This window comes from Chelonia mydas, chromosome 6 (assembly GCF_015237465.2).
Source record: "Chelonia mydas isolate rCheMyd1 chromosome 6, rCheMyd1.pri.v2, whole genome shotgun sequence".
In the NCBI taxonomy this organism is placed as follows: Eukaryota; Metazoa; Chordata; order Testudines; family Cheloniidae; genus Chelonia; species Chelonia mydas.
In genome coordinates this window covers 109,896,923-109,918,957 of record NC_051246.2, presented here as the reverse complement: position 1 = coordinate 109,918,957, position 22,035 = coordinate 109,896,923, and the positions used below count along the sequence as shown (strand labels likewise).

The 22,035-nt window shown below is 39.3% G+C and overlaps 1 protein-coding gene across 3 annotated transcripts in view; it reads right to left on the bottom strand.

Annotated features, from left to right (window-relative positions):
- WDR25 (WD repeat domain 25) overlaps positions 1–22,035 on the bottom strand; it is a 125,632-nt gene that overhangs the window by 56,932 nt on the left and 46,665 nt on the right. The gene's annotated exons all lie outside the window — the stretch shown is intronic.

Sequence of the window (22,035 nt, the reverse complement as noted above, 5' to 3'; positions counted from 1 at the left end):
AAATCTAAGCTATAAAGTTGGAAAGAATTTATCTTTGATTCCTTTTACCTATTTTGACACAGAAAGCTATTTTTAAAGCAGGTGTCACATGCCACATTCTTTCAAAACTCTAAATCTTTTAAGATGCTCAGCATTATCACTGGGTGGAACACAGAAACATCTTTGGGGTTTTGTTTTTTTGGTTTTTTTTTTTAAACTAAGTTCGCTCTTTTATCCCATGACAGTGGATTGGATTTTCAATTGCTTAGCTAACAAGTTAAACTCACACACTTCAAGGTGCTACTTTGAAAATATTACTTTACAATGTGACAGTACATGATTTCAATTATGAACAATAATCTTTTTATCTATTCATAAAGTTTATGTGGTTTTTTTTCTCAAGAAAGAAAATGGCTCTCTTTTTATTACTTTGGCATTATTCCTACTTCTGTAGTTATAATGGAAATGTTGACACAACAGTAAAAAACACCTCTTCTCAGGCTTTTAAAGAAATATACTGTTTGAGTTCTTTCAGTCAGGAAACCAAACTTGTCTACAGATTAGTCTCTAATAACTCAATATTTTGAGGCAACACAATGCCAAGATTCAGATGAAATTTAAAGAATGTTTTTACTTGAATGAACTGAACTTTAAGGTTTTGGACTTTTTCCAGTCCAGTAAGCTTATACCATATTTCTGCCATTGCCAATCAGTTTTATGGTACATATGCATCCCTCAATTTTAAAACTATGATTTCTGGTCCAGTATGGTGCCACTAGAATTTCTTTAGTTTTACATTGCCTGATCCTCTGTTGTTCTCTATTAGCATAGGTGCTGGAACTAGGGATACTGGGGGTTGCTGCATCACACCCTGGCTTGAAATTGTTTCCATTATATACAGGGTTTACAGTTTGGTTCAATGGCTCTCAGCACCCCCACTATACAAATTGTTCCAACACCCTGATCTATTAGACTTTGTCTACACTATGCACCTTTTAGTGACACTGCTGTGCTGCTATACCCATGCCACAAAAAGGCACACAGTGTAGCTGCTGTTTGTTGGCAGGAGAGAGTTCTCCCGCCAAAAACAAACTTCCACCCCCCCAACGAGTTTTGGTAGCTTTGTCAGCGGCTGGGAGGGCGGTGTTGGTTTCACCCCTCTGAACGACAAAAAATTTGTCATTCAGTTGCCAGTGTAGACACTATTATCCTCTTCAAATACAATAAAAGAGAGAATCTGACAGATATAACTAAAAGAACCTTACTGGTACCACAATGGCCCCAAGTCAGGGTTTTTCCATCTAGAGCAGTGGTTCTCAAACTAGGGCTGCCGCTTGTTCAGGGAAAGCCCCTGGTGGGCCGGGCCGGTTTGTTTACCTGCCGCATCCGCAGGTTCCGCCGATCGCAGCTCCCACTGGCTCCAGGCCAATGGGGGCTGCAGGAAGAGCGGACAGCACATCCCTCGGATCTAGAGGTTTTGGCCAGAATACAGTTCTGGATCTGGATCCAGGTTTCATTTCATAATATGGAAAATTATTTCATACCATCAACAACTCAAAACACCGGACTGTGTGGCACACCAGCTATTACATATGCTGCTGAAGGATCAGTCCAGCCCATTGAGAATTGAAGGTAGAGTTTAAGTAAGAGGTAGGCTTTTTTTTATTATTATTATTTGTTAGGCACAGGAATTGTATACAAAACAATGGAATAAATTGTACCCAGACCCATAGGTTTGTCTATTTAGAATGAAGCTGTGCCTTTAAGAAACATTTTGTGTTGAGGTCATATAGAGCTGCACTAGCTCAGCAAGCACTTGGATAAATATTGTGCCTTGGGGAGATGCATCCATCTTCAGATGGTACAATCTGCTCCCTCCAAGGCACGTTTAGGCTGCCCTGCAGACCAGTGCAAGAAGGAATGCTCATGACCCTCTCCTCGTCATTCCCTAGGGGCAACTCAGACGGAGGGAAGACCATGTATTCTTATTATAGTAACTTTTAGTCTTGTTGTCAGCTTTATCATCAGCATTGAAATAAAGGCAGCATTAGTATCTATCTTAAGTATTTTTACCATATATTGGCAATCACTGTAGTATCTAGGCACTGAATTACAAAAATGGCTTATGATAGTTTTATAAATAGTGCATAATTCCTTCAAATAAATGTAGTGATAGGTTTAAAGACAGTCATAAGTTATAGTGATAGGCTTAAACACAGTTTAAAGCCTCTAACACTGTCATACTGTATTAGCATAGGTTGCGCAATAAGTTATTATTTTATGGTAATGCTGGACACCTTGCAGCAATGTCATGATAAAAAGGAATTCTGATCTTCCTAACTGGAAAGAAAATCAACTTAATGCCCATGGATTTTGGTGATCTACTGATGTTGACAATATCCTTATAAATGTAAATTAGTATCTTATAAATACTGAGTATCTTACTAATACTGAGACAGCTGAAATGTTTATTTGAAAAACAGATGCTATGTATATCAAGCAGTTTTTCCCAACACTGCTCTCTTTCTATTCCCAAGAATGGGAATTTAGACTTAGAAATCATTGGTACATTAATTAAATCAATACAAAATTTATGGAGACTTGTAAATGATGCCATTACAAGCCACTGTGAAGTAACCATTTCAATGTAAATCCTGGGGGATGCCATTAAAGGACCATTATGATGTGTAATTTCAACAGTAAACTATTTTCATTATAAATCATATTATCATTTTAAAAACAAACAAAATGGAATACAACAGCTAAACAATGCATCTGAAGTAGTGGGGTTTTTACCCACAAAAGCTTATGCTCAAATAAATCTGTTAGTCTTTAAGGTGCCACCGTACTCCTCCTTATTAAAAAACAATTACTTAATCATAAATTATCACAAAAGCAAGGATATTCTACATTAAGATGACCACAGCACCTCATCTTTACCCTTTCACTGACATCTTTAATTTGGTTACACGAGGTTAATCACCTAGAGTTCCTATTTAGGCACCTAAATTTAAGTGGCCTGATTTTCAGAGGTTCTGTGCACCTACCAGTGTCATTAATTCCAAGGGGTGTTCTGAGTGTCCCATACCTCTGAAAATTAGAGTTTTTATGTTAGGTGACCAAATAGAAACTTAGGTGACTAATTCTAGGCATCCAAGTTTGAAAATGTTGGCTTTTATGTCTAGATAATGCAGTTTAAATGACCCACTATAACATTTCCTTCTACAGCTGGCCAAATATTCCTTACACTAATCAGCTTTGCTTGAGTGAATATGTGCTAAATATTATTACTTGCAAAGAACAACCAGGTACGTGTAATATTTACCATTGCTGAGATCACTGCCTATAATTCTGACCAGTACTGTCCCATTGTTTCCTTGTTATTCCCGTTTGTGTAACTCATGTCTTTTGTCTTATAGATTTTAAGCTCTTTGGGGGAAGAAATTGTCTTTTTGTTCTGCGTTTGTACAGTACCTAACATAATGGGGTTCTGGTCCATGAATGGGGCTTCTAGGCACTACAAAAATACAAATAAAGAATAATTAAGACTAATAATTTGTACTTATTTAGCACATTTCATCTAAAAAGCTCAAAGTGACTTACAAGTATTATCTCCAGTTCACTGATGGAGAAATTTAAGTACCGAGATGTTAAATGATTTCTCCATGGCCACACAGTGGAGAAGTCAGTAATACAAGGTAGAGTCTCAGCCCCATATGCTAACCAGTAGAACACAGTGGCTTCCCAAAAATAACACTCATGAGCCCATGCAACTATAATGCATGGGAAGCATGGCAAACCTTTGTTTGAAAGCTCCAGTGTGAGCCACTATGTTGGTCACTGGTGCAGTAGCAATGCAACATAGGGTCAAGCTGGTAGCAGCTGAGAGCACAGAGGAAGCAATGAGTTTAGTCTTCAAAAGGCCTCTCTAGCAACCCCTCTTCCAAATCAAAGGAGAAATACCTATGGGCTCTGAAGGGAGCTGGTTCCAACTTCCCTTCACTGGAGCCTTTCCGACCAACTGCAGATTGAATAGGGGAGAATTGTACAGAACCCCCTTCCAAAAACACTGACTCTAAAATATATTTTAATTCTATATAAATCATCCTTAAAATGAAATACAGTAAAACAATTTACAGCAAAAAAAGAGTTGATAGTAGACTGAAGAGTAAAAGAAAGTTTTAAGATGTGATTCAAAGTGAGGAAGTGATTCAATGGTCTGGATGGAAAATATCCAGACAAAGGGTGCAGCAGAAGTGAAAGTGTGACTCCATGGTGGAAAGGAATAGAGTCAGCCAAGATTTATAAGGGACAAAGGAAGCAAACAAATAGATGGAATATAAGAAAGGAAGGACATGTGTCAATATATCACTTTCTTGCTTATTACACATTCATTGATACTTCATCCGTGTAAGTCACGTTCTTCCCTTTAACCTAGGACAGGAATCAGCAACCTTTGGCACACGGCCCACCAGGGTAAGCCCTCTGGCGGGCCGGGCCAGTTTGTTTACCTGCCGCATCCGCAGATTTGGCCGATAGCAGCTCCCACTGGCCGCAGTTCGCCATCCCAGGCCAATGGAGGCTGTGGGAAGCGACGGCCAGCACATCCCTCAGCCCGCACCGCTTCCCACAGCTCCCATTGGCCTGGGACAGCGAACCGCGGCTAGTGGGAGCTGCGATCAACCGAACCTGTGGATGCGGCAGGTAAACAAACCAGCCCGGCCCGCCAGAGGGCTTACCCTGGTGGGCCGTGTGCCAAAGGTTGCTGATCCCTGTCCTAGGTTAAAGGGAAGAACGTGACTTACACGTTCAAAGATTGCCGATCCCTGATCTAGGATATACATATCCTCAAGAAAAAGCAGTGCAGTGGGGTATATTCTCCCCTCATTATATGTTTACAACTCTTATCAATGTAAATGGAAGCGGGAAATGAGCAGCTGAAATGAAAGATTCCTAACTCTGATTATATTTAAACCATTTCAACCATTGTCTGGGGTACAGGGTATGCAATATTCAGGCTTGGACCAGCAACAGTTTTAAAGACTGATATCTCTCAATCCTGAAGCTTCAGAAATGAAAGCCTATTATATACAGAAAAAGTTCCCAATAGTGAAATAACATTTAGTCTGAAATTTCTGACCTGGATCACAGAACATAAAAGCATTATTTGACTTTGGGAAGCTGACCACTCACGTCAACACATTTTACAGAAAAGGGTCAGAGTGCTGACAGCATTAGCTTTTAGCACATAGGACAAATATAACTTAAATAACCCAGGAACAATATTATTAAAAAATAATTGAAAAACAAGACCTTCTGAAAGTCCACGGTGCAAGACCGACGGATGTCACAGGAACACCAGCAGGTTTCAGTGAAGTTACTGATTATTCAGTTTCTCTCCAAACAATACAAAGGTCATAACTATTTAATGTAGCATCTTTTTCTATACATTTGTGCTAATTCATTTGCATGTAATGTATGTAACCTTGCACCTGTTTTCATATTCTCTGCATTGTCTGAAAATACTCTTCCATGAATTGACATGTTTTAAAGCACACTTCCTACAATAGATTGATACTCAACTTTCTACCTGGGCATATTTCTCTTTCCAGGGGTTGTCCACTTATTAAATCTTTCTTCAGAAGGCAAGTATTACTTCAACATGGAAGTGTAAACTGGTTTGAATTTTAACAAAAATGTATGAATAAATGTTTTTGTCACGCTGTATGGAGTGGTTCAAAACTGTGACTGCCTAACTCAGGGTAGACTGTCAGAAAACATGGCAGACACCCCAAACGGGTGGTATGTTTTATAATTATATTTCACCAGGCCAGTAAGAAATGTGAACTCCTGGATCACTATAACGATCTTACCATGGAGTCACAGACAGTCCCCTTAGACTCTCTAGTCTATCTTGCCACCCAGACAACCTGAACTTTGTGATAAAAGGTCACTTAAACCAAAAATCACACCACACCAGGTTGCTTTCAGTCCCAAGAGATCAGTCACTTACCCCAGATCAGCTGCTACTCCAGATCCTACACCAAAGACAATGATACCAGACAATTCTATAGTAAACTAACTAAAGGTATATTAGCTAAGAAAACTAAATGAGAGTTATTAAGAGGTTAAAGCAGGTAAAATATATGTACAGATGAGCCACAGTTTGTAATTGCAAATGGTGGTGGTGATGTAGTAAACTGCCAGTTCTCCAAAAGTCTTTTCAGGGTTCCCAGATTATCTCTGGAGATTTCCGCTTCACATCTGGTCACTTCCCTGTAAGAGTCCAACCTGTCTAGAGATCCAGGATCTTTCCTTGAATCCATGATTACAGCTTCTTCTCCAGAAAACAAGCTGACACTGTCACTACCCATGTGGGCTTTTCCTTTGATTATGGTAAGTGACGAATGCACTTTGAGTCTTTGAGCACTTTTCTGCTAAAGTTCTTCATTTGCATTCCACAAGGCTTCTTTCGTTTGATGGGTTATTTAGTTATAGGGTTATACACAACGTAAATGTTTGCTGTTACATTATAACAGGATACAGATACGTGAAAACAATTCAAAGGACATCCCATTAGTTTTCATGAAGTTTAAACTAGTTTATCACAGTTAATGCATGCGACTAACGCAAAACAAATTAACTAGATTAAAAAATTGTCACAATTAATTACAGTTTTAATCGCACTGTTAAACAATAGTAGAATACCAATTTAAATGTATTATAAATATTTTTGGATGTTTTTGTACATTTTCAAATATACTGATTTCAATTACAATACAGAATACAAAGTGTACAATGTTCACTTTATAGTATAATTTTTATTACAGATATTTGCACTGTAAAAAGATAAACAAAAGAAAAAGTATTTTTCAATTCACGTCATACAAGTCCACTCAGTCCTACTTCTAGTTCAGCCAATCGCTAAGAAAAACAAGTTTGTTTACATTTATGGGAGATAATGCTGCCCACTTCTTACTTACAAAGTCACTTGAAAGTTAGAGCAGGAGTTCGCATGGCACTGTTGTAGTCAGCGTTGCAAGGTATTTACGTACCAGATATGTTAAACATTTGTATGCCCCTTCACGATTTGACTTGTAGGCGCTAAAGTTTTATATTGTTTTGTTTTTGAGTGCAGTTATGTAAAAAAAAAAATTCTACAATTGTAAGTTGCACTTTCATGATGATCAGATTGCACTAAAGTATGCGGTGAACTGAAAAATACTATTTCTTTTGTTTAACTTTTTTACAATGCAAATATTTGTAATCAAAAATAAAGTGAGCACTGTATGCTTTGTATTCTCTGTTGTAATTGAAAGTAGTATATTTGAAAAGGAAAAAAAAATCCAAAAATATTTATAATAAATTTAAATTGGTATTCTATTATTAACAGTGCAATTAAAACTGCAATTAATAGTGACTATTTTTTAATCTCATGATTACTTGTGATTAAATTTTTAATCATTTGACAGCCCTAGGTTAAACGCCAAATACACTCTTATACATTTAACAATCGCTTTGCTCTATACTACCATACAAGTGAATTGGCCCGGGGCTCTTGCATAAGCTGGCATCTGGTCTGCCAACATCACAGTTTTTGCAAACACGATCAGGAGATATGTGAGGTGAGAGAGACTGGTACAATATCATCCATTAGTGTACTACAGCACACTCTTTAGAAAAATATTTGGACACCAGCCAAGATTACTTATTTTGCAAGATTACTTTTGAAAACGTGTTCTGGCAGACACATTAGCCTAAATGAGAAACTACAGTATATGTGGTTTTCTCTCCTTTTTCTTATACAATCAGCAAATCTCACAATACATTGAAGAACAAAACATATATAATAGGGGATGAGAGACCAACAGCATAAAGCATTCACTGCAAAAAGGGAATATACACCTAGGATCATTAAACTAAAGTTCTTTTCCTGCTTTGTACACGAAGGACTGAAGTTCTACATAAAATTAAAATCCTGCATTTTGTTAGAACCTAAAAACACAAGAATGACCATACTGGATCAGACCAATGGTCAAATTAGCCCAGTATCCTGACTTCCAATAACAGCCAGGGCCAGATACTTCAGAGGGAATGAACAGAACAGGGCAATTATCGAGTAATCCATCCCATCATCCAGTTCCAGCCTCGAGAAGTCAGAAGTTTAGGGACACCTAGAGCATGGGGTTGCGTCCCTGACCATCTTGGATAATAGCCATTGATAGACCTATCCTCCGTGAACTTATCTAATTCTTTTTTTAACCCAGTTATACTTTTAGCCTTCACAACATCCCCTGGTAACGAGTTCCACAGGTTGACTCTACTTTTTGTGAAAAAGTACTTCCTTATGTTTGTTTTAAACCTGCTCATTATTCATTTCATTGGGTGATTGCTAGCTCATGTGTTATGTGAAGGGGCAAATAGCACTTCCTTATTCACTTTCCACACACCATTCATTTTTATAGATCTCTATCACATCCCCCCAAAATCATCTCTTTTCTAAAATGAACAGTCTCAGAGTTTTAAATCTCTCCTTATATGGAAGATGTTCCATACCTGCTAATCACTGGACTTTTCCAATTCTAATATATCTTTTTAAGATGGGAGCAATCAAAACTGCACACTGTATTCAAGGTGTGGGCACACTATGGATTTATAAAGTGGCATTATGATATTTTTCTATCTTATTATCTATCCCAGGGGTAGGCAACCTGCGGCACGTGAGCTGATTTTCAGTGGCACTTACACTGGCCAGGTCCTGGCCACCAATCCGGGGGCCTCTGCATTATTATAAATGAATTATAAATGAAGCTTCTTAAACATTTTAAAAACCTTATTTACTTTACATACAACAATAGTTTAGTTATATATTAAAGACTTATAAAAAGAGACCTTCTAAAAACCCTAAAATGTATTACTGGCACATGAAACCTTAAATTAGAGTGAGTAAATGAAGACTCGGCACACCACTTCTGAAAGGTTGCCAACCCCTAATCTATCTTCTTGCTCATGGTTCCTAACATTCTGGTAGTTTTTTTTGATTGCCACTGCACATTGAGCCGATGCTTTCAGAGAACAATCCAAGAAGACTTCAAGATCTCTTTCTTGAGTGTAACAGCTAATTTAGACTCCATCATGTTGTATGTATAATTGGTATTATGTTTTCCAATGTGCATTACTTTGCATTTATCAACACTGAATTTCATCTACCATTTTCTAGCCCAGTCACCCAGTTTAGTGAGATCCCTTTGTAACTTTTTGCAGTGTGCTTTGGACTTAACTATCTTGAGTAATTTTATATCATCTGCAAACTTTGCCACCTCATTGTTTACCATTTTTCCAGATCATTTATATGTTGAACAGCACAGGTCGCAGTAGAGATCCTTGGAGGACTCCACTATTTACCTCTCTCCACTGTGAAAACTGACCATTTATTCCTAACTATTGTTTCCTATCTTTCCATTAGTTACTAATCCATGGGAAGACCTTCTCTCTTCATCCCATGACTGCCTACTTTACTTAGGAGTCTTTGGTGAGGGGCCTTGTCAAAGGCTTTTTGAAAGTCTAAGTACACTATATGTACTGGATCATGCTGGACCAAATGTCTGTTGACTGCCCTCAAAGAATTCTAATAGGTTGGTGAGGAACGATTTCTCTTTACAAAAGCCTTGTTGACTCTTCCCCAATATACTATGTTCATCTATGCATCTGATCATTCTGTTCTTCACTATACTTTCGACCAATTTGCCCAGTACTGATAGACTTACTAGCCTGTAATTGCCAGAATCACTTCTGGAGCCTTTTTAAAAAATCAGTGTTACATTATTATCCACTAGTCATCTGGTACAGAGGCTGATTTACCACAGATAGGTTTCAGAGTAGCAGACATTTAGTCTGTATCCGCAAAAGAAAAGGAGTACTTGTGGTATCTTAGAGACTAACAAATTTATTTGAGCATAAGCTTTCGTGAGCTACAGCTCACTTCATCGGATTCATGCAGTGGAAAATACAGTGGGGAGATTTTATATACACAGAGAACATGAAACAATGTGTGTTACCATACACACTGTAACAAGAGTGATCAGGTAAGGTGAACTATTACCAGCAGGAGAGGGGAAAAAAAACAAACCTCCCCCCCAAGAAAACCTTTTGTAGTGATAATCAAGGTGGGCCATTTCCAGCAGTTGACAAGAACGTGTGAGGAACAGTAGGCGGGGAAAATAAACATGGGGAAATAGTTTTACCTTGTGTAATGATACATCCACTCCCAGTCTTTATTCAAGCCTAATGTAATGGTGTCCAGTTCGCAAATTAATTCCAATTCAGCAGTCTCTCGTTGGAGTTTGTTTTTGAAGTTTTTTTGTTGAAGAATTGCAATTTTTAGGTCTGTAATCGAGTGACCAGAGAGATTGAAGTGTTCTCCAACTGGTTTTTGAACGTTATAATTCTTGACGTCTGATTTGTGTCCATTTATTCTTTTACATAGAGACTGTCCAGTTTGACCAATGTACACGGCAGAGGGGCATTGCTGACACATGATAGCATATTTCACATTGGTAGATGTGCAGGTGAATGAGTCTCTGATAGTGTGGCTGATGTGATTAGGCCCTATTATGATGTCCCCTGAATAGATATGTGGACACAGTTGGCAATGGGCTTTGTTGCAAGGATAGGTTCCTAACCCACACCACACGATCCATTGTCTACAGCCAAACTCTACGATACAATCACATTTGCGCCAACCCCTCAGACAGAGACAAACACCTACGAGATCTCTATCAAGCGTTCTTACAACTAGAATACCCACCTCCTGAAGTGAAGAAACAAATTGAAAGAGCCAGAAGAGTACCCAGAAGTTACCTACTACAGGACAGGCCCAACAAAGAAAGCAACAGAACATCACTAGCCATCACTTTCAGCCCCCAATTAAAACCTCTCCAGCGCATCATCAAGGATCTACAACCTATCCCGAAGGACGACCCATCACTCTCACAGATCTTGGGAGACAGGCCAGTCCCTGCTTACAGACAGCCCCGCAACCTGAAGCAAATACTCACCAGCAACCACACACCACACAACAGAACCACTAACCCAGGAACCTATCCTTGCAACAAAGCCCATTGCCAACTATGTCCACATATCTATTCAGGGGACACCATCATAGGGCCTAATCACATCAGCCACACTATCAGAGACTCATTCACCTGCACATCTACCAATGTGAAATATGCAATCATGTGCCAGCAATGCCCCTCTGCCATGTACATTGGTCAAACTGGACAGTCTCTATGTAAAAGAATAAATGGACACAAATCAGATGCAAGAATTATAACATTCAAAAACCAGTCGGAGAACACTTCAATCTCTCTGGTCACTCAATTACAGACCTAAAAGTTGCAATTCTTCAAAAAAAAAAAAACTTCAAAAACAAACTCCAACGAGAGACTGCTGAATTGGAATTAATTTGCGAACTGGACACCATTACATTAGGCTTGAATAAAGACTGGGAGTGGATGTATCATTACACAAAGTAAAACTATTTCCCCATGTTTATTTTCCCCCCTACTGTTCCTCACACGTTCTTGTCAATTGCTGGAAATGGTCCACCTTGATTATCGCTACAAAAGGCTTTTGTTTGTTTGTTTTTCCTCTCCTGCTGGTAATAGCTCACCATACCTGACCACTCTTTGGTAACACCCATTGTTTCATGTTCTCTGTGTATATAAAATCTCCCCACTGTATTTTCCATTGCATGCATCCGATGAAGTGAGCTGTAGCTCACAAAAGCTTATGCTCAAATAAATTTGTTAGTCTCCAAGGTGCCACAAGTACTCCTTTTCATACCACAGTTAATAATGCTGCAAGTTTATATTTGAGTTCCTTCAGAAAACTTGGATGAATAGCATCTGGTCCTGGTAAAACCAACAAGATGCTTTAACAAAAAATCCCAGAGCTCCTTTTATTAAATATATATTACCTTAAATTTGATTTAAAGGGAAGCTAATTACAAAGCATTTTGTTTCAATTAGGGGCTAGAATGGAAGTATTCTGCAGATGGCAAAGCAGCTGTATATTAATCTAAAAATCTTTAGGAAAAAAAATCTGTGGGCCTTTTAGGAGTCCTTAAACAATTGACTTCTCATAAATGTTTGTGTTTCAATGTCCTGGGATTCTAATTTGCAAATCCACTTTTATCTCAACAACAACCAATAATGTGAGATGAATATTTTACAGGCCTGGACTGGGCTGACAGGCAGTGCGGGCCAGTCCCTGGCATGAGCTGCAGAGCTTATCAGCCAGTTGTTCCTCCTGCAGCTCCAGCACAGCAAAGTGACCGGATAGCTGTTCAGCTCCCTCTGTCTATGCTACTGCTTACCTATGTTAGGAGTGAGCTACATGCGTGTTCACTCTGCATGGGCATCTGTATGTTGTGACACTGCCGCAGTAACTCACAATGTTGCACAAGTCAGCATCTATCATTACAAGTGGACTCAAATTGCAACATCACAACATAAATAATCTGTTGCACAAGACAAACACATATAGTCAGAAATCCTAATACTAAAAGTAAAAGGCTAAAACCTGAAAGAGGAAACTATTAATTACAAAAGGATTTGGGAGGGTCCATAACCACACAGTCTTTATTTTAAAAAATAAAACAACACAACTGAAGCACTGATCTTTATGTTCCACTGTTTTTAAATAAAATGTTTATATTAATTCCCACCCTGCAACCATAGACTACTGACTTACGGTGTTCCAGTATAGAGCTTTTAACATAACTGAGAAGACATCCAATTCCAAGCATTATTTGGGCCATTTTTTTTAAATCAAAGAAAATTGTAGAAAATTATACTTAATAGCTGCCTTCAAAAATAACTCCTCATAAAATTTAAGTCTTCAAAAATCATTTTATTTTTTTCTTTTGAAATATGTTATTCCTCCACAAATTAAACAAAGGTTTCAGAGTAGCAGCCGTGTTAGTCTGTATCCGCAAAAAGAAAAGGAGTACTTGTGGCACCTTAGAGACTAACAAATTTATTTGAGCATAAGCTTTTGTGAGCTACAGCTCACTTCATCGGATGCATTCAGTGGAAAATACAGTGGGGAGATTTATATACATAGAGAACATGAAACAATGGGTGTTACCAAACACACTGTAACGAGAGTGATCACTTAAGGTGAGCTATTACCAGCAGGAGAGCGGGAGGGAAAAAAGCCTTTTGTAGTGATAATCAAGGTGGGCCATTTCCAGCAGTTGACAAGAACATCTGAGGAACAGTGTGGGGTGGGGGGGAATAAACAAGGGGAAATAGTTTTACTTTGTGTAATGACACATCCACTCCCAGTCTCTATTCAAGCCTAAGTTAATTGTACCCAGTTTGCAAATTAATTCCAATTCAGCAGTCTCTCGCTGGAGTCTGTTTTTGAAGTTTTTTTGTTGAAGAATTGTAACTTTTAGGTATGTAATCGAGTGACCAAAGAGATGATGACCAAAGAGTCTCCCATCCTGGCGACTGTGGATGTAGAAGCCCTCTACACCAACATTCCACACAAAGATGGACTACAAGCCGTCTGGAACAGTATTCCGATAATGTCACGGAAAACCTGGTGGCTGAACTTTGTGACTTTGTCCTCACCCATAACTACCTCACATTTGGGGACAATGTATACCTTCAAATCAGCAGCACTGCCATGGGTACCCGCATGGCCCCATAGTATGCCAACATTTTTATGGCTGACTTAGAACAACGCTTCCTCAGCTCTCATCCCCTAATGCCCCTGGACTCTACTTGCGCTACATTGATGACATCTTCATCATCTGGACCCATGGAAAAGAAGCTCTTGAGGAATTCCAGCATGATTTCAACAATTTCCATCCCACCATAAACCTCAGCCCACACAAGAGATCCACTTCCTGGACACTACGATGCTAATAAGCGATGGTCACATAAACTCCACCCTATACTGAAAACCTACTGACCGCTATGCATACCTACAGTCCTCCAGCTTTCATCCAGACCACACCACACGATCCATTGTCTACAGCCAAGCTCTACGATACAACCGCATTTGCTCCAACCCCTCAGACAGAGACAAACACCTACAAGATCTCTATCAAGCGTTCTTACAACTACTATACCCACCTCCTGAAGTGAAGAAACAGATTGACAGAGCCAGAAGAGTACCCAGAAGTTACCTACTACAGGACAGGCCCAACAAAGAAAACAACAGAACGTCACTAGCAGTCACCTTCAGCCCCCAACTAAAACCTCTCCAGCACACCATCAAAGATCTACAACCTATCCTGAAGCACGACCCATCACTCTCACAGATCTTGGGAGACAGGCCAGTCCTTGCTTAAAGACAGCCCCGCAACCTGAAGCAAATACTCACTAGCAACCACACACCACACAACAGAACCACTAACCCAGGAACCTATCCTTGCAACAAAGCCCGTTGCCAACTCTGTCCACATATCTATTCAGGAGACACCATCATAGGGCCTACTCACATCAGCCACACTATCAGAGGCTCATTCACCTGCACATCTACCAATGTGAAATATGCAATCATGTGCCAGCAATGCCCCTCTGCCATGTACATTGGTCAAACTGGACAGTCTCTATGTAAAAGAATAAATGGACACAAATCAGACGTCAAGAATTATAACATTCAAAAACCAGTCGGAGAACACTTCAATCTCTTTGGTCACTCAATTACAGACCTAAAAGTTGCAATTCTTCAACAAAAAACTTCAAAAACAGACTCCAATGAGAGACTGCTGAATTGGAATTAATTTGCAAACTGGATACAATTAAGTTAGGCTTGAATAGAGACTGGGAGTGGATGGGTCATTACACAAAGTAAAACTATTTCCCCTTGTTAACCCCCCATACCCCCCACTGTTCCTCACACGTTCTTGTCAACTGCTGGAAATGGCCCACCTTGATTATCACTACAAAAGGTTTTTTCCCCCCCCCGCTCTCCTGCTGGTAATAACTCACCTTAAGTGATCACTCTCGTTACAGTGTGTATGGTAACAAACCCATTGTTTCATGTTCTCTATGCATATAAATCTCCCCACTGTATTTTCCACTGAATGCATCCGATGAAGTGAGCTGTAGCTCACGAAAGCTTATGCTCAAATAAATTAAACAAAATGTATTATAGAACTGCTGTAATACACCTTGACCTACATGATCATTACTGCACTAGTCTTCACCTACATATAATTACAGATAAAGATACTCCAAGTAAATTCTCATGTCAAAAATCTTTTTCTACTAAAGAATCTTAATATCAGTTAGGAAAAAATATTAATTTTTCAAATATAGGAATTATAAAGAAATGCACCAGTCTGGATGAGTACAGAATATCCAAGAGGAAGGAGCTTTTTTTGTACATTTTCAGAAATCTGTATTAGTTTCTTCTGAGCCCTGCCTAAGTGAACTCACAACTGAGATTAACAGTCAGAGAAATATGAAAAAATAGTTTGACTCCATAACATATCAGTTTTCATGAAAATCTAGGCACGAGAGTTTCTCAGGTCCAGGACAGAATTTCTGGAGGGGTGGGGAGAGGAGAGGGAGAGACCCAATCCCAGATTAGCCTATCATCCTGCTCTACCTGATTCGGAACAGACTCTCCCACATCCCAAATGAGTGCCTTAATTACTGGGTGATCAGCTATTCTGGGGTGGGTGGTTCTTTGTCTCTCCATTTTTTTTCACAAAAAATTTCCAAGGGTTTCATTTTTGTTCTGCATTGTACCAAAAACAAATTTTGAAATCTCAAAATTTTTCATGACACAGAATTGTTTTCCAGCCAGTCCTTTATGTTTTCATTCCAAACTCACACTGATAAGGGCCCTGACACTACAAACACCCGGATCGGCGAGTAGTGATCGATCTATCGGGGATTGATTTCATCATATCTCGTTTAGATGCAATAAATCGATCCCTGAATCGACACCTGTACTCCACCTCGGCAGGAGGAGTAAGCGGAGTCGACAGGGGAGCCGCCGCTGTAGACTTGCCACCGTGAGGATGGCCAGTTAAGTCAAACTAAGATACTTCGCCTTCAGCTACGCAAATAGCATAGCTGAAGTTGCGTATCTTAGTTCAAAACCACCCCAAGTGTAGCCCAGGCCTAGACACGTGCCTCATTTTTAGCACACATGTAGATCCAGTGAAATTAGTGGAACTGCTTAAGTTAAGCATGTGCATAAGTGTTTGCAGGATTACAGACAATGTTTTTTACAAAATGAAAGTGCTTCACTACATCCTAAAATAACATATAAATACACACAAAGAAAGCTGAGTTTCTACGCAAGTAAAAAGGGTTCCGTATGAAACTAGACATGATTAATCATATTATAATTTACTCAAGGACAATAATTTGATTGCTTTTCACATATATTTTTTAAAATGTGAATGGTGTTTTTGAAGAATGTATGTTGACCTTCCACAACTGCTAATGTCCTATAGTTGAATTTTGGGGGTTTTTTTTATTTAAAATTTATAAGTTCAAATAATGCAGATATTAAACCCTGACAGTCTTCCTTTAAAACATTTTTGGAGAGACAAATGATTGAAAGAAAATATGCTGACTCACCAGAATATTACTATGACTTTCACTGGAGGAATAAAACCAATTTACTGATTCACTATTCTTTACTGTAGCTTTTAAAAAACAAAAAATAAAAATAGACCTCCGAATCACCATGGGTAGCAGGGACCCTGGAACTCCAAGCCAACAGCCCCAGACCGCTCAGTCACCCCGGGCAGCGGGGGTCTCACAACTCTGAGCCACCGGCCCTGGAGCTGTCATCTGCCACAGACAGCAGGGACCATGGAGCTCTCAGTCACCGGGGCTCCTGCGGGTCCGAGCTGCTGGCCCCAGAGCTCTGAGGCACTGGGGGCGTTGGGGACCCTGGAGCTCCAAGCCACCCTCTCCAGAGCTCTTAGCTGCCACGGGTAAGAGGGGCCCAGAGCTCCAAACTGCGGTGGGCGGCAGGAGCCCCAGAGCTCCAAGCCACTGGCCCCAGAGCTGTCAGCCACCACTGGAACCCGCCCTTCATGGCTCTAATCCCCCACCAAGGTCTTGGGCTTCAGTCGTCCCTCTGGTCAACTCACCTCCCCTCCCCTTTATTTTTAGTTAAAGTCATGGACAGGTGGCATCGTGGGATTCCATGAATTTTTGTTTATTGCCCATGACCTGTCCATGACTTTTACTAAATATAAACCTGACAAAATCTTACCCTTAGCTGTTACATAGGAACTAAATTCTTCATGTCTTCAGGGCTAAAATCAAAACAGTACGCAATGATGCTGAAGATTTGGCATCAAATAAAAATTGCTTTATGAGATAAGATACTGATAAAGTCCTGAACCCCTAACAATTAAGGGTTACCAGCTGGTGGGCAATAACAGAACTGGAAATGCAATATCACCTGGCACATAATGGTATTACTGATGTGAGCAAAATTGTACATGTGTTTGTGTGTCTGCAGGATTAGGCACTACATTTTTACAAGGCTTGATGTGCATGCATACTTGGACACAACATCCGTTGAAGCCAACTGGCAAGTTCTTTGGGGCATGGACTGTCATTTACTATGTTTAAATAGTGGTTACCACAACAGGGCAACATCCTGCTTGACCTCTAGATGCTACTAAAATATAAATGTTTAAAATAATTTTTGCACATATCTGGGGCAGAATTTGGTTCAGTGTTTCTCACAGCAGCATGACATTTACAGAGCAGATGTTCCTAGGATTTCAAAAGCACTACTTCATCCTAATTGAGTTCACCTTATTTTATGGCTTTGGTACAGCAGGATGAAATATCTAATTTTAAAAGTCAAACAATGTTGCAACTATTTTGAGCTAGTTTTTGTGTATCTGAAAAACATCAATCAAAGGATTTTGCAAAATAGTAAAACCTTCTGGACCAGAGTTTCAGAAGCGCCCACACCCACAATTCAAGGCAGATTTTCAAAAGATCTCAGCTTACCTTTATGCTCCTAAATGGAGTTGGTCACAGTTTCAAAAGTGGTCACTGAAAACAATGGAAGCTGCTGGCTACTAAGCATTTTGGTACATCTGGCCATGTATTCAGACACCTAAATGGGAGTTGTTGGTTGCTGAGGTACTTTTGAAAAAATCTAGTCCTTTTGGTGTAAAGAAGAAATTAACAAAGTTCTATTCAGTGTCAGTCCATTTATAGTTTCATAAAAAACAGAGATTAGACATACAAAAGTCTTATTTGCCCTTCTATACCACTCTTTCTAATACAGAATTGTTTCCTACATTATAGACTCCTGTGCTTTTTCAAGCCCAAATTACTTGAAGGAAATAAGGCCTTCCACCACTCTCCTTGAAGACTAACAAAACTCACTGTTTGGAAGCTCTTTCCAATACAATACTTAGCACTTCCACTGTGCTTTTCATCTATTAAATTGAAGACTATTCCACAATCTGATTGATCTAATGATTCCAATTTCCTATTACTCATCTTAAATTTCATTCCTCATTTCCATAGTTATAACCTCTTGTACCATCCTAAACCTCTCCCTGGTGTTATACCCTCAAATACCTGTATATAGTTACTATTACCCCCATTAATTGCAATTGTACTAAGCATACATAAATAGTTCTATTAATCTTCAGTCTCGCCAATCATTTAATAGTTTTTCTTGCTCCCCTCTGAATTCATTTTTTTCCAATTCCCAAACATTATTAATTTAATCATGTATTTCATGTGCTGCAGATATAATCTGAGATAAAAAATTTACTGTAAATGTTAGTCAATTCATATATTTTAAAAGATAAGCAGATTATGAAAACAATTTGTACAGTGAACATGTTGTTGCTAAGACTTCAATAGAAATTACTTGTTCATGCAGGTAATTCAGAACCTCTCCTCCCTCCCCCCACCCCCCGGGGGAAAGAAGAGCCAGCCTGTATATTTCAGTCCAATTAACAATTTCTTAGCTTAAGGCTATCTGTTAGTTATTTTAAACCTTTCCCAACCTCTTTTCTTTTTGGGGAGGAGGGGAGGGGCGGGGAGGGAGAAAAGGCAACAACTAAATCATATTGGCCTAGACTTTATCTATTATGGACTTTTTTGTGGCACTCAACACCATAGTTTTATCTGAGCATGTCACGTATATTAATTTATCCACAACACCCAAGAGCAACAAGGAAGTATTATCCTTATTTTACAAAAGAGGAAACCTGAGGCAACAAAAGGTTAGTGACTTGCCCTGGGTGATGCAGGAAGTGTCTTGTAGAGTCAGGTAGAAAACCCTGACCTTCAACACACAAGACAATGCCTTAACCAAAACACCACAATGGTCCTATATCAGTGTACAGAGCGCAGGAGGGAAAGAGTATAAGAAACCTTTCCCATTGCCCTGTGCAAGAAGTGAGCCATAATCTTGACCTTATGTTCCTTTAGCTCAGGGACACTGGATCTCCTGTGATGGCGACACCATTAAAACCCCCAAAAGAGAGAAGGTTTGATGGAACCATTGTCCTGTGCAGGTGAGCTGCCCTCTTGCAGCTGAGAAGCATCTCAGTGGCCACACTCCCCCAGAGTTCCAGCTGGGTAACATGCCTCCACAACAGCACTGTGAGTTGTAGCCACAATTTAGCTCAGATCTCCAGTCCTAGAGGTTGAGTATAAAATTCCTAGTGGCTTGACTCTGAATGAGTGAATGTCTCAAAGCAGCTGAAGTAGCTCTGCTACTTGAATTTTATAAGAGAAAATAGTTATAAACTATGGGATTTAGCCATTGAAAGTGTTGGCTATCTGAAAGAGAGAAGGCAAAGTAAAATGTTACGATTTATTAACTATTGTGATTATCTTTGTAAGGAAACCAAAGATGAAATGCTCAGAGACTAAGCAACAGAAGTACTTTAAGAACGGGTTAAAAATTCTAGATTTTAAATGACTAAATTTGTACATACAAAAAATGTTTTGCTCAGTAGGTAAGAAATTCCAGAAACATAACCACTGCCTTTAGTAATTATTGTTAATTAACTAGCAACGTGGCACTATTTCCAAATGTGACATTTAAAGCACATAATGTGACTGTGCATATTCACAAAGATAATTACATTCATCTGCTGCAAGGCCTTGATTCCAGCAGATCTGAAAACACCTCTTAAACTATCATTAGACCTGTAATCAGGTATTTTGTTGCTTTGTAAAATGAGATGGCTTTGCTTACCTGCTCTTATAGAGATACGTATACTAGCTTATGTGAGAGGTTTTCACAACGAAATTCCCCTTACTGCCAAAGGTAACTGTGTAGAGAGACTCCTACGCATTGAGTAGAGAAAACGGTCCTTAATTTTTCTGATTGCTCCTATTCAATTCCAACTCTTTGGTATGAATTCCTCCACCAACAGGTGGAGATAAAAATTAAACCAATTGCACTTAACCAGTTGCTCTCAAATTCAGGAGGCTGATGGCCATGATACTTTGTTAAAATCTTCCCCAGTAATGAAGTTGATAGTACTACAGTTTATGCACACAGGAAAGATCTGTATTAGTTTTTAGATTTATTTTTATTTGCATTTTTGAATGAATAAATCACATAAACACAAAGATGGAATTCTTCTCAATAATACCTCTTCCCAAATATAATGCTATAAACAATGTAGTAGGCATAAATCAGGGGCTGGGAAAACTGGTTATACGCTCATTATGAACATTGCTCTTGTTAGGGTTATCTGGTATATTCTGCTGAGCCTTTGCCTTCTCCATCTCCAGTGCATGCTTCCTCTCTTTTTCCTTCTCTTCCAGGTCTTTTTCCCTTGCCTCCATAGCTCTCCTGTGGGCAGCTTCTTGGGCTTTTTCTGCCTCCATAGCTCTCTGGTGGGTAGCCTCTTGGGCTTTTTCTACCTCTTTCACTGCCTCCAGTCTGGTTAACTCCAGTTTGTATTGTGCCTTGGTTTCTGTCATCCTAGCCTCTCTGTTTTTAACTAACTTTACACCTGAGAGTTAGAAAGAAAACCACAAAACAAAACCAAAAAACCTGGCTTGTAAAATTGTGCTGTAACATGATACCTATGTTCTCTGATAGCTATTCTCCGCCTACAGACAAATCCTTTGTTTTTAAAAAAACCTAACACTTCTATCTCCAGGCAAATAGACAGAAAAACCTCTAGCTGCTCTCAATTTTAAAAAAAAAAAAAAACACCTCTTCAGGTCTGTGAAAAACTTGTGAATTTCCCTGCAAGAAGTTAACTACCCTGCCTTTAGGTAGAGAAAACTCCAGCTCAAAAAAGAAAAATCCCTTTGTAAAAAACTAACACCTCTGTCTCCAGGCAAAGACACAGAATGTACAGCTGCAATTCTCTTTTACAAAACCTTTTAAAATCCTGCTGTGCTTCTGGTTCAAAATGATCTCAAAATGATCCCACCGCTCTGCCACCATGTCAAGGTTCCTTCCCCACTCTGAACTCTAGGGTACAGATGTGGGGACCTGAATGAAAGACCCCCTAAGCTTATTTTTACCAGCTTAGGTTAAAAACTTCCCCAAGGTACAAACTTTGCCTTGTCCTTGAACCGTATGCTGCCACCACCAAGCGTGTTAAACAAAGAACAGGGAAAGAGCCCACTTGGAGACGTCTTCCCCAAAAATATGCCCCCAAGCCCTACACCCCCTTTCCTGGGGAAGGCTTGATAAAAATCCTCACTAATTGGTACAGGTGAACATAGACCCAAACCCTTGGATCTTAAGAACAATGAAAAATCAATCAGGTTCTTAAAAGAAGAATTTTAATTAAAGAAAAGGTAAAAGAATCACCTCTGTAAAATCAGGATGGTAAATAACTTACAGGGTAATAGGATTCAAAACATAGAGAATCCCTCTAGGCAAAACCTTACGTTACAAAAAGACAAAAAAGCAGGATATACATTCCATTCAGCACAGCTTATTTTACCAGCCATTAAACAAAAGGAATCTAACGCATTTCTAGCTAGATTACTTACTAACAGAAGTTCTGAGACTGCATTCCTGATCTGTTCTGGCAAAAGCATC